Source organism: Anolis sagrei, chromosome 7 (assembly GCF_037176765.1).
Source record: "Anolis sagrei isolate rAnoSag1 chromosome 7, rAnoSag1.mat, whole genome shotgun sequence".
Classification (NCBI taxonomy): Eukaryota; Metazoa; Chordata; class Lepidosauria; order Squamata; family Dactyloidae; genus Anolis; species Anolis sagrei.
The window spans coordinates 11040157-11054740 of record NC_090027.1 but is presented as its reverse complement, the minus strand read 5'-3'; positions in this window follow the sequence as shown (position 1 = coordinate 11054740).

Here is a 14584-nt window from a genome sequence, read left to right as displayed (position 1 = left end):
CAGTCCAACCCCCTGCCAAGAAGCAGGAATATTGCATTCAAATCACCCCTGACAGATGGCCATCCAGCCTCTGTTTAAAAGCCTCCAAAGAAGGAGCCTCCACCGCACTCCGGGGCAGAGAGTTCCACTGCTGAACAGGTCTCACAGTCAGGAAGTTTTCCTCATGTTATTTGTTTGTTTGTTGGTTTGTGAAATTTATATGCCACCCTTCTCACCCCGAAGGGAACTTAGAGCGACTTACAAAATATACATACATGCAATATATTATATTATTAGCATACTTACTTAGGCGATTCCTCGTAGTATGAGAATGATGGTCCTCCAAGTGTAGTGTACTGGCGGTGGGTACGTAGGTGACTATGGCACCCTATTCTTGACCTGCATCTTCTCCTGCACTGAGGACATCGGTTTCCAGGTGCAAGGCGGTCCCGGTTGGGGTTGGCTTGATGACCTCTTTCCACCTGGAAAGCAGTGCCCTCGCTATGGGAGAACATGCAGGTCAGGAATAGGGCTCCAGAGTCGCTTACGTATCCACCGCCAAGACACATCACTTGGAGGACCATCATCCTCGGACTATGAGGATCACCTAAGTAAGTTAGAATAATAGAAGCAGCCAGGCTTTGAAGCTGCAAGGCCATTCATTGCTAATCAAGGTAGCTGATTGCAACATTCACACTTGCCTCCAACGGATAAGAGTTCTTTCTCCCACCCTGGACCTTCCACAGCCAGTCTTTGAAGCTGCAAGGCCATTCAATACTAATCAGGGGGCCAGTTGCAACATTCACACTTGCCTCCAACTGAGAAGAGTTTTTTCTCCCACCCTGAACAATCCACAGATATATAAACCTCACTTGCTTAGCTTCCAACAGACTTCTCCATCTCTGAGGCTGCCTGCCATAGATGCAGGTGAAATGTCAGGAAAGCATGCTTCTGGGACACAGCCATACAGCCTGGAAAACTCACAGCAGCCCACACAGAATAACAGAGTTGGAAGAGACCAAATGGGCCATTTAGTCCAACCCCCTGCTATTCAGGAAAAACACAATCAAAGCAACCTGACAGATTACCATCCAGCTTCTGTTTGAAAGCTTCCAAGGAAGGAGCTTCCAGACTCCAAGGCAGAGAGTTCCACTGTTGAACATCTCTTCTTAAAGTCAGGAAGTTCTTCCTAATGTTCAGGCGGAATCTCCTTCCCTGTCATTTGAACCCATGGTTCATAGTTTCCAGGGTAGCAGAAAACAAGCCTGCTCCCTCTTCCTTGTGACATCATTTCATATATTATGCATGGTTATCATGTCTCTTTATATATAAATGTGCCGTTGCCCCTGGGGGCTATAGCTCTTAGTGGAAGAGGCATGGACGTGACATCTTTCCCCAGGGGATTGCTTCTTGCCCTCCTTTAGGAAACTGGAACTCCCAAAGACCAAAACACAACAGATAACTCAAAATGGTATTTATTGTTCACAGTGAGTTATCTTTCTCAGGCATAAGCTTGATGTTTCAACAGGGATAAAGGAAATATACTTTACAATCTATAAAGTCCAAGGAGTTTGCAGCTGAGAAGCTTTTCCTGTTTCCTCTTTTCTCAATGGCTGTGAATATCGGAATAAACACAACCCCAGTCCAATGGCCTAAGTTGAAGGGACAAGACCTTCCTCTGGTGCCAAAAGAACCGGTTTGAAGGCGCTTTGGTCTCCTCAATGTTGTCCAGGACGATCTGGACATAAAGCATGAGTCCCAAGGGTAAAAAACCTTAGAATTGGTGCTGAAAGGTAATTTAAGCAGAGGCTTTTAGAACCAAGTCTCTTACTCACGTCCATCTGATAGAAATTCTGATGGCAGAATGAAAAAAGGGAAGCACTCCCCTCCTCCAGGAAGAAGTGGAGCCAAACAATTGAGCTTGAGAAAGCAATTCAACTGGTGCAAACAACATTGATTGACAGCTATAAATAACCAATCAATTCAAGCAGGGTAAAAGGCAGGATTAAGCATGATACAACAGTTTAAATCTTGCAACTAGCAGTTCTACACATAGGTGGCGTCACAATAAAAGTGAAGAATTTCGTAGTCTAGTATGAAGTACAGTCAAGTACTATAAACTATATGGCTTTAGCGGCTGAGGAGGAAAAGGAAGGGGCCTGGGGATGTTAGGAATTGTGGGAGTTGAAGTGCAAAACACCTGGAGAGCTGAACTTTCCCCATGCCTGATTTATATAAACCTGTACACTGGACAAATGTATTAATTGGCTTAAACCTGATTTATGTTGCAGTGCATTGGGAGATCCTTGGAGTCAGCATCATTACAGTGTCCCAAAATGATACGTGTCTCAAAAAGTGTCACCAACTTGAAATGTCTGGAAAGCTCTTTGCTCAGCATTAGGCAAGTTACTCTCACAGTCTCTCAAAATAAGAGTGAAGCTTGTTTTCTGCTTCCTTGGAGACTAGGACGCGGAACAATGGCTTCAAACTACAAGAGAGGAGATTCCATCTGAACATGAGGAAGAACTTCCTGACTGTGAGAGCCGTTCAGCAGTGGAACTCTCTGCCCCGGAGTGTGGTGGAGGCTCCTTCTTTGGAAGCTTTTAAGCAGAGGCTGGATGGCCATTTGTCAGGGGTGATTTGAATGCAATATTCCTGCTTCTTGGCAGGGGGTTGGACTGGATGGCCCATGAGGTCTCTTCCAACTCTTTGATTCTATGATTCTATGATCATGATGTTGACTGTGGGCAAGTAAGGAAGCTTGCTTTTTATGTGCTGACTGCATATATTCTACTCAATATAACCAATGAGGACAAGGGTAAGGATAAATATTTCCAAGCCCTTTGGGGCGGCACAATGGGTTAAATCCTTGTGCTGCTGAACTGAAGGTCAGCAGTTCGAATCCGTAAGATGGGGTGAGTTCCCATCTGTCAGCTCCAGCTCCAGCCAACCTAGCAGTACAAAAACATGTAAATGTGAGTAGATAAATAGGTACTGCTTCGGCGGAAAAAGGCAAAGAGACTCTCCAAGCAATCTTGCTGGCCACACAACCAGGAGGTGACAATTGGCTTGAAAATGGAGAAAGCACCTCCACAGAGCCAGAGATGACCACCGTCTCCAGAAGCCGGAAATGAAAGGAGAAGCCTTTACCTTTCTTTATGTGTCTCACTGTATATGATTGTAAAGGCATTGAATGTATGTAAATGCTGTAATCCGCTCTGAGTCCTCTCGGGGAGGAGGACGGAATAGAAATAAAGTTTATTATTATTATTATTATCATTATCATCATCAACAACAACTATTTCATATCCTCATAATGCTGAAAATGTATATACCATAATAGTAATACAATGGATCTTGATAAGTCTGAATTTGGGAGCTGAATAGAGAATAGGACATCAAGAATAGGTGTGTTTTTCTTTCCCGTTTCAAAATAAGCTCCTATTCCTTATGACTTTGAAAATGAAGAAAAATTGCCAGTAACAACGATGGTATATTCACAGAAAGATCAAAGGACAGGCGCTGGAGATGGGAGTCTAAGGGTACGCTATGTTCCTCCAGCTTTGCTAATATGTTTACAATGTTTTCCTATTTTCTTTCTGTTTTACAAGAGTGTTCCAAGCAGCGATAGAGAAAGATGCAAGCAACATCTGGCTTTTATGTTTTTGGAAAGGAAAACAGCTATTGCTTCTTTGTCCCTTTGTTGCCATAGGAGATGTATTTATTTTGCACCATGCCGGATGACTCTAATTAAGCTTGCAGGACACTTTCTTGATTCCAGGTACAATTTGGATGAGGGGATGTTACTATATATTTTTTTCACACATATGTGAGAGGAAGCCACAGGGAGGGGGGGGGGGCAAGCTTGTTTACTGCTGTCCTGGAGACTAGGACGCAGAACAATGGCTTCAAACTACAAGAAAGGAGATTCCATCTGAACATTAGGAAGAACTTCCTGACTGAGAGCCGTTCAGCAGTGGAACTCTCTGCTCCTTCTTTGGAAGCTTTTAAACAGAGGCTGGATGGCTATCTGTCAGGGGTGATTTGAATGCAATATCCCTGCTTCTTGGCAGGGGGTTGGACTGGATGGCCCACGAGGTCTCCTCCAACTCTTTGATTCTATGATGATGATGATGATGATGATTATTATTATTATTATTATGTGTCAATCAAGTTTATTTCAGTGAGGATTTGGACCTCTTACCTTTACTAATGTTCAGATTCCATCTGAACATTAGGAAGAACTTCCTGACTGTGAGAGCTGTTCAGCAGTGGAACTCTCTGCCCCGGAGTGTGGTGGAGGCTCCTTCTTTGGAAGCTTTTAAACAGAGGCTGGATGGCTATCTGTCAGGGGTGATTTGAATGCAATATCCCTGCTTCTTGGCAGGGGGTTGGACTGGATGGCCCATGAGGTCTCTTCCAACTCTTTGATTCTATTATTCTTCCCTCCACCAACTTGCTGTTAATTTTGCTTGTTGTGTTTATTCTAGACCAAGCCTTTAGGAAGCTTCTGGTCCAATTCTTTCAGCTGTGGCTTTTATCCTACAATTCACCGGATTCATTCCACTGGGGGTGGGACGGTGTTAGTGAATGGCTCTCATCTCCTAGCGTTTATCATTACACTATTTTTGCCTTCTGATGGAAATGGAGCATGATATCATTACAATGCCTGCATGTGTCAGCCAAGCTTTGGTATTTGCAGAGCTATAAATACCATAATCTTGATGGGGAAAAAAGGGGTGGGGTAAAGAGGGTGCAGCATACACAGCAGGCTTATAATGCAGGTTGACATTTTTAACAATGCAAACAAACAGACAAAACACAGAATTTGCAAGCTTGGTAGTTGATTAAATGTCCTTTGACCAGTATCTGGCCACTTGGAGTGCCTCTGGTGTTGCCGCAAGAAGGTCCTCCCTTGTGCATGTGGCAGGGCTCAGGTTGCATTGCAGCAGGTGGTCTGTAGTTTGCTCTTCTCCACACTCGCATGTCGTGGATTCCACTTTGTGGCCCCATTTCTTAAGGTTGGCTCTGCATCTCGTGGTGCCAGAGTGCAGTCTGTTCAGCGCCTTCCAAGTTGTCCAGTTTTCTCTGTGCCCAGGGGGGAGTCTCTCATTTGGTATCAGGTTCTGGGTTTGAGCCTGCCACTTTTGGACTCTCGCTTGCTGGGGTGTTCCAGTGAGTGTCTCTGTAGATCTTAGAAAACTATTTCTTGATTTAAGTCGTGCTGGCTGATACCCAAACAAGGGATGGGTTGGAGATGTCACTGCCTTGGTCCTTTCACGATTGGCTGCTACTTCCCGGCGGATGTTAGGTGGTGTGATACCGGCTATACAGTGTAATTTCTCCAGTGGTGTTGGGCACAGACACCCCGTGATAATGCAGCATGTCTCATAAAGAGCAACATCCACTGTTTTAGCGTGGTGAGATGTGTTCCACACTAGGCATGCATACTCAGCAGCAGAGTAGCATAGCGCAAGGGCAGATGTCTTCACTGTGTCTGGTTGTGATCCCCAGGTTGTGCTAGTCAGCTTTCGTATGATATTATTTCTAGTGCCCACTTTTTGCTTGATATTCAGGCAGTGCTTCTTGTAGGTCGGGACATTACTTGTGGTAAGTAATTTTATATCTGTGTAAGTAATTTCATTCACTGTGTCTGGTTGTGATCCCCAGGTTGTGCATGAGGGATTAATAACAATAAGAGGATAATGGGATGGTGAATGGAAGAGTAAACACGGACAATTCCCACTACATTTCCCTGCAGCTCCCCTTTATATCTACTTAGTGAAGACACTTTGAATGCTGTAGATGTACCTAGAACAGTGGTTCTCAACCTTCCTAATGCCACGGCCCTTTAATATAGTTCCTCATGTTGTGGCGACCCCCCAACCATAAAATTATTTTCATTGCTACTTCATAACCCTTAATTTTGCAACTGTTAAGAACTGTAACGTAAATATCTGATATGCAAGGTGTATTTTCATTCACTGGTCCAAATTTGGCACAAATATCCCATATGCCTAAATTTAAAAATTGGTGGGGTTGGGGGGATTGATTTTGTCATTTGGGAGTTGTAGTTGCTGGGATTTATAATTCACCTACAATCAAAGAGCATTCTGAGCTGGAATTGAACACAGAACGCCCATGACCAACAGAAGTACTGGAAGGGTTTGGTGGGCATTGACCTTGAGTTTGGGAGTTGTAGTTCACCTACATCCAGAGAGCACTGTGGACTCAAACAATGATGGATCTGGACCAAACTTGGCACGGATACTCAATATGCTCAAATGTGAACACTGGTGGAGTTTGGGGGAAATAGACCTTGACATTTGAGAGTTATTATTGCAGGGATTTATAGTTCACCTACAATCAAAGAGGGGTTCCGAATCTCACCAAGGATAGAATTGACCCCCCTCGCGACACCCCCCCCTCCCGGGGTCCCGACCCCTAGGTTGAGGAACACTGGTTTAGATGGACATTTTTTTCTGACTTAATGGGGCTCTTCACATTTCACCCATTCTTTTTGACAGGAACATGTCAGGGAATATTTTCTCCAGCCTCCAATACGGAGTCTTTGATGAGCTAATATCTTTGAAAGTACTGTGAGTCATGACTCTATGGCAGTGTTTCTCAACCTTCCTAATGCCGCGACCCCTTATTCCAGTTCCTCATGTTGTGGTGACCCTCAGCCATAAAATTATCTTTGTTGCTATTTTACAACTGTAATTTTGCTACTGTTGTGAATTGTAATTGGAAGATTTTGGTGGGCATTGACCTTGTGTTTTGGAATTGTAGTTCACCTACATCCAGAGAGCACTGTGGTCTCAAACAATGATGGATCTGGACTAAATTTGGCACAAATACCCAATATACCCAAAGGTGAACACTGGTGGAGTTTGGGGGAAATAGACCTTGACATTTGGGAGTTGTAGTTGCCGGGATTTATAGTTCACCAGCAATCAAAGAAAATTCTGAACCCCACCAATGATAGAATTGGACCAAACTTCACACACAGCACCTACATGACCAACAGAAAATGCTGTGTCTTCTGGTGGTCTTTGGTGACCCCTCTGACACCCCCTCACAACTCCCAGGTTGAGAAACACTGGCCTAGAAACTCTTGATGTAACATAGAATTCACACAGCATTTGCTTAAAACTTTTAAAAGGGAACAGCTCTCTGATTTGCTATAAAAGGCTACTCATGTGCTTTAAGGGAGGGTTCGGCATTGGGCATGTCAACAGCTATTACATCAACCACATCATGAGCATCACACACTTAATTTCTAAGTCACTGTGGAGAGCAATCACAGCACATATGATGGATAACTAACTGGACAAATTCTGCACTGAAACATATTTTGTTTTAATTTTATTTAGTACTAGCCACCCCCTGCCACATGTTGCTGTGGCCCACATGGGGATTCTGTATGGGAGGTTTGGCCCAATTCCATCGTTGGTGGGGTTCAGAATGCTGTGATTGTAGGTGAACTATAAATCCCAGCAACTACGACTCCCAAATGTCAAGATTCTATTTCCCCCAAATTCCACCAGTGTTCACATTTGGGCATATTGAGTATTCTTGTAGCGTTTGGTCCAGATCCATCACTGTTTGAGTCCACAATGATGTTTGGATGTAGGTGAACTACAACTCCAAAACCAAAGGACACTGCCCACCAAACCCTTCCAGTATTTTCTGTTGGTCATGGGAGAACTGTGTGCAAAGTTTGGTTCAATTCCATCGTTGATGGGGTTCAGAATGTTCTTTGATTGTAGGTGAACTTTAAATTCCAGCAACTACAACTCCCAAATGACAAAATCATTTTTTTTAGTAAAGGACATACATTGGGTTGTTAGGTGTCTTGTGTCCAAATTTGGTGTCAATTCGTCCAGTGGTTTTTGAGTTCTGTTAATCCCACAAACTAACATTACATTTTTATTTATATAGATTTGAGACAAGCTCCGTATGAGAAAATGTTTTATCCAGTCTAATTTTCCCCCTAATTAATATATTGTTTATATTCATTTTTCTCTGTTTATAACAGGCAAAACATCAGTGTCATGAATGTTTCCAGTATTGGAATGTGAAGTGATTGGTCATTTGGATCCTACCTAAGTGAATTATCATCTGAAGTATTTATTATGTTATGAAAACGGAATGTATTACGTTGAATATTTCCCATGTGCTGTATTTCCATTTCAATCTCATTGGGACATATGAGTCACCGTTCCTTCCTGCTCTGCAGGTTTCTCACAATCATTTTCAAGCTGGTTTTGCTTGGCATGCTCAGTTATGCTTCATGCCACAAAGGGAGTACATATTTGATTTGATACTACAGGATGTCAAAGCCAGTACTTATATGTAATCCAGGTTAACTACAAGCCAGAGCTCTGGCCTAACCTTGGTAGAAGTTTCACATGGAACCCTCAAGAAAGGAGATTCCATCTGAACATGAGGAAGAACTTCCTGACTGTGAGAGCCATTTAGCAGTGGAACTCTCTGCCCCGGAGTGTGGTGGAGGCTCCTTCTTTGGAAGCTTTTAAACAGAGGCTGGATGGCCATCTGTCAGGGATGATTTGAATGCAATATTGAATGCTTCTTGGCAGGGGGTTGGACTGGATGGCCCATGAGGAGGTCTCTTCCAACTCTTTGATTCTATGTGGGATGTTTATTTTTCATGTGGCTGGACTGAGATATCTACTGTTCTTTGCTACTAACTAGGACGAATGTTTGCATGAGATAGGCCATTTTTCACAGCTCTATAAAGCTTATTTTCCAAACAGAAAAGCAACGGCAAGAGAACTACAAAGCCTTACTGCAAGACTTTCCCTTCACTTTGGAGAGTGCCCATGTTTTTGGTTCCATACACCAAGGGAAGATTTACTTTTTAAAAAACAGAATTCTGTCTATTTTCTACAGTTGCATTGCATTGGCCTTGTGATAGTAATGCTTGGCAATACTCACACATGTTGGATGTTGGCAGAAGAGAGGCAGTGCTTATCGAGAAGATTATGTGAGTAAAGAATGCAAATAAATCATAGAATTGGAAGAGACCTCATGGGCCATCCAGTCCAACCCCTGCCAAGAAGCAGGAATATTGCATTCAAATCACCCTGACAGATGGCCATCCAGCCTCTGTTTAAAAGCTTCCAAAGAAACCTCCACCACACTCTGGGGCAAAGTTCCACTGCTGAACGGCTCTCAGTCAGAAGGTTCTTCCTCATGTTCAGATGGAATCTCCTCTCATGAAGTTTGAAGCCATAGTTCCTTGTCCTAGTCTCCAGGGAAGCAGAAAACAAGCTTGCTCCCTCCTCCCTATGGCTTCCTCTCACATATTTATACATGGCTATCATATCTCCTCTCAGACTTCTCTTCTTCAGGCTAAACATGCCCAGTTCCTTAAGCCGCTCCTCATAGGGCTTGTTCTCCAGACCTTTGATCATTTTAGTTGCCCTCCTCTGGACACAGTCCAGCTTGTCAATATCGCTCTTGAATTGTGGTGCCCAGAATTGGACACAATATTCCAGGTGTGGTCTAACCAAAGCGGAATAGAGCATGGGTAGCATTACTTCCCTAGATCTAGACACGATGCTCCTCTTGATGCAGGCTAAAATCCCATTGGCTTTTTTTGCTGCCACATCACATTGTTGGCTCATGTTTAATTTGTTGTCTACGAGGACTCCAAGCTCTTTTCACGCGTACTGCTCTCAAGCCAGGCATCTCCCATTCTGTATCTTTGCATTTTGTTTTTTCTGCCTAAGTGGAGTATCTTGCATTTGTCCCTGTTAAACTTCATTTTGTTAGTTTTGGCCCATTTCATAGATTCCCAGATCTGGCCACAGAAAATAAAGAGAATTCAGGAAAATCAAGAATAAAATGGGGAAAAGTGACCAGAGAAAATATGAAAACACTGATAAATCAGTGGTTCTCACCATTCCTAATGCTGCAATCCCTTAAAACCGCTCCTCATGTTGTGGTGACACCCCCCTCCCCAATAATAACATTATTGTTGGGTTGTTGTAGATTTTTTCAGGCTATATGGCCATGTTCTAGATACATTTTCTCCATTATTATTATTGCTACTTCTTTACTTTTGCCACTGCTATGGATCATAATGTAAATACCTGGTATGGGGGATGTATTTTCATTCACTGGACCAAATTTGGCACAAATACCCGATACGCCCAAATTTGAATACTGGTGAGGTTTGGGGGGACGACTGATTTAGTCATTTAGGAGTTGTAGTTGCTGGGGTTTATAGTTAACCTACAATCAAAGAGCATTCTGAACTCCACCAATGATGGAATTGAGCCAAACCTGGCACACAGAACCGCCATGACCAACAGAAAATACTGGATTTGGTGGGCGTTGACGTTGAGTTTTGGAGTTGCAGTTCACCTACATCCAGAGAGCACTGTGTACTCAAACTATGATGGATCTGGACCAAACTTGGCACAAATACTCAATATGCCCAAATGTAAACACCGATGGAGTTTGGGAAAAATAGACCTTTACATTTGGGAGTTGGTAGCTGCTGGGATTTATAGTTCACCTGCAATCAAAGAGCATTCTGAAGCCCACCAACAATAGAATTGGGCCAGATGTTTGACCAACAGAACCCTTTTGACCAACAGAAAATACTTTCTGATGGTGTTTGGCGACCCCTCTCACACAGCCCTTGTATGTGTCCTGACCCCCAGGTTGAGAAACGCTGGATTAAATGAAGGTTGTTTTCAGGTTATTTTCACCCAGATGATTCTTCGAACCTTAAACAATGCTTAATGCCACTGGTTAAGGAATCATTTAATACACGGGGGAATTTTCCAGTAGAATTTTTTGTTGCATAGATCATTGTTTCAGTTGTCCTGCTAGACAGAAAAATGACCTGAATTAATCTTCAAATTCTAAAGCCTTTGACTGTGTGGATCATAATAAATTGTGGCAAGTTCTTGGTGAGATGGGCATCCCAAGCCACCTTGTCTCTCTCCTGAGGAATCTGTACAAGGACCAAGTAGCAACAGTCAGAACTGACCACGGAACAACAGACTGGTTCAAGATTGGGAAAGGCGTCCGGCAAGGCTGCATACTCTCACCCAACCTTTTTAACTTGTATGCAGAACACATCATGCGAGGATGTGCGGGGCTGGATGAATGCAAAGCTGGGGTGAAAATTGCTGGAAGAAACATTAACAACCTCAGATATGCAGATGACACCACTCTGATGGCCGAAAGCGAGGAGGAGCTGAGGAACCTTCTAATCAAGGTGAAAGAAGAAAGCGCAAAAGCCGGGTTGCGGCTAAACGTCAAAAAAACCAAGATTATGGCAACAAGAATGATGGACATCTGGAAAATAGAGGGAGAAACCGTGGAGGCCGTGACAGACTTTGTATTTCTAGGTGCAAAGATTACTGCAGATGCAGATTGTGGCCAGGAAATCAGAAGACGCTTACTTCTTGGGAGGAGAGCAATGTCCAGTCTCGATAAAATAGTGAAGAGTAGAGACATCAGACTGGCAACAAAGATCCGCCTAGTCAAAGCCATGGTATTCCCTGTAGTCACCTACGGATGTGAGAGCTGGACCTTAGGGAAGGCTGAGCGAAGGAAGATCGATGCTTTTGAGCTGTGGTGTTGGAGGAAAGTGCTGAGAGTGCCTTGGACTGCGAGAAGATCCAACCAGTCCATCCTCCAGGAAATAAAGCCTGACTGCTCACTGGAGGGAAAGATACTAGAGACAAAGTTGAAGTACTTTGGCCACATCATGAGGAGACAGGAAAGCCTAGAGAAGACAATTATGCTGGGGAAAGTGGAAGGCAAAAGGAAGAGGGGCCGACCAAGGGCAAGATGGATGGATGGCATCCTTGAAGTGACTGGACTGACCTTGAAGGAGCTGGGGGTGGTAACGGCTGACAGGGAGCTCTGGCGTAGGCTGGTCCATGAGGTCACGAAGAGTCGGAGACGACTGAACGAATGAACAACAACAAACATGTCACTATAAATGCCGCATACGTTTAGATTCATAAAAATGTATAAGTACAAGTGTGTGAACAGGTTTAAATAACTTTATTTCAATAGTTCGTTAGGCTGAAGGTCTTTGTATAAAAACCAATGGAAAACGTACCAAGAACGAGGCAGAAAATGTAACACACATTCAAATCCTTCAATATTAAGCACTGAGCAAATGATTGCACAAGGGAAAGTAAGCTATGTATCCTTTCACTTGAAAGGATATATAGCATATGGGTATGAATTATAGGCACAACTCCCATTGGGCACAAATCCCACTGCCCATTGCTCATATCTTATTGAGTAGTATACAATTGATGGGATTTTTGTGTAACAGAGTGTACTAGAATTGTGGTCCAACAGAGGTTTGCTCTGCATGTTGCCCCAGTGTAAGTTATCCACTAACCACCAGGTCATTGGAGATTTTAGGGCAAGTTATGACCTCATATGATTCCACAATCCACCAAGATGGTTTCCCAATGGAATCCCCTATTATTAAGTTAACCCATGTCATTGAAACACCATACAAATGCAGTTTAAGTGTACAACTCCCTTTGCTGTGACAGAATCATTCCTAGGAAATTATTCCAACTGGGCATATGAATTCTCAGAAAGTATATTCTTTCAGTGTTAGCAGGCATGACTCCAGAAGAACTCAAGATATTTAGAGTGAAATTTTGACTAGAATGACCAAGCAACAGAACGTTGCTTTTGCATCAAAGTGTGCATTTGCACATACCCTGAACACCAGAGATGTCCGGTTGTCTCCTTGCAAATATCTGGAACCATTGTTCTAATTCTAGTTACAACTGGATATACTCAAAAGTATTATTATGCAAAAGAGATGGGAACAAGCCACGTTCCATACAGGCCAAAAGGGAATACAGTATAACTGTTCACTCCGAGTTGTGTGTTCAAAGTCATGACTTGACACCAAAATCTTAATAGTTAGGCTATAATTGCATCGCCGCAAAAAATATAAACAGTACCTCTTCTTGAAGAATATGTACTGTAACTGCTCAAGTTACCTATTCTTTGGTGAACACAAGTCAGAATTTACAGTACCAAGATCCATTAACAGTGCACCGTTCAGCAAACATCAAGATCTTTGAATTCAACCGAAAAGCTTAATAGTCCAGTGTCATGACTGCAATGGCAGGACTGAGGTGATTCAGTGCCAACCACCGCCCACCTCCTGTAAAGTGCATATGGAAGGAATAATAACCACAATAAAAAGTATAGGTTAAACACCCCAAAAGTAACAACCTTTCAAATAGCTGCTGGAGCAGCTACGTCCTGGAAATCAATGTATTTTTTTAAAATCCATTGTATATATAGGTTTCCAAGTTATTATTAAAACTAATAGAAATCAGCTTGCAGATGTAACTGGATGAAAAGTGAAGAGGACATAGCTTGGCTCTCTATCAAGGTGGGCATTCAAAGATGGATGAAGGACATTTTGTAACTCCAGCCAATTCTGCAGGGGCCACACTACCATCATTTCAAAGCACCGTTAATAATGTTCTCATCACTTCTAGTCCATTTTCAGGATGTTCCAGTTGTTCCAAGATGGAATCCAAATGACTATTATAGTGCTAGATCGCACTGCTTCTCTGTGTGTAAAGCTACTTGGGAATGAAAGAGAAGTTGCGATGGGCAAGACGGGCACATATAAGCTCTCTCATTGCCACTGCTGCTCTCAGCCAAAATGCCTTGTGATTCTTTATATTTTTCTATCTTCTATTGCACTTCAATCAACACTCAATTTAACCTCAGACATCGGTATTGTAGAAACTAATGGATTCACTTAACACACTTGATAAAGGAAAGTTTCGTTTGATTATGAAATAAATTAAAACTTAGAATCTTATTAATCCAAGTAATGGAGCAATGCCTAGCCCTAAAAAAAGAGAAACAGCAAAGTTGAAACAAAAACCAATACATGCCAGTTTCCTCCTTTGATTCATAGTAAAATTTCACTGAATTTAAACTTTAAAAAAAAACTCAAGAGTACAACCCAGCAAAACGTTAGGTAAACTTGTTCATTCTGGAACTGTTTTAGAAAACGTAATCAAACCAGCTTAAGAAGTCAATGAGATTGTAAAAGGCTGTCCTTTATCTGAGATTATATCCTCATCTTTGGAATACATCGTAACACATATATTTTTTTAATAAACCAGGACAGGAAGAAATTCCAGTCTGGGTTGTTGTGAGGTTTCCAGGCTGTATGGCCATGTTTCAGAAGCATTCTCTCCTGACGTTTCACCTGCATCTATGGCAGGCATCCTTAGAACTTGTGGGGTCTGTTGGAAACTAGGCAAGTGAAGTTTATATATCTGTGGAATGTCCTGGGTGGGGAAAAGAACTCCTGTCTTGCCTCAAGAAGACATATTGACATTCCACAGAAAAATAAACCTCACTCGCCTCATTTCCAACAGACCTCACAACCTCTGAGGTTGCCTGCCATAGATATGGGTGAAACATCGGGAGAGAATGCTTCTGAAACATGGCTATAGAGCCCGGAAAACTCACAACAACCCAGTGATTCCGACCATGAAACCCTTCAACAATACAAACTCCAATCTGTTTTATACATCTTTTAAAC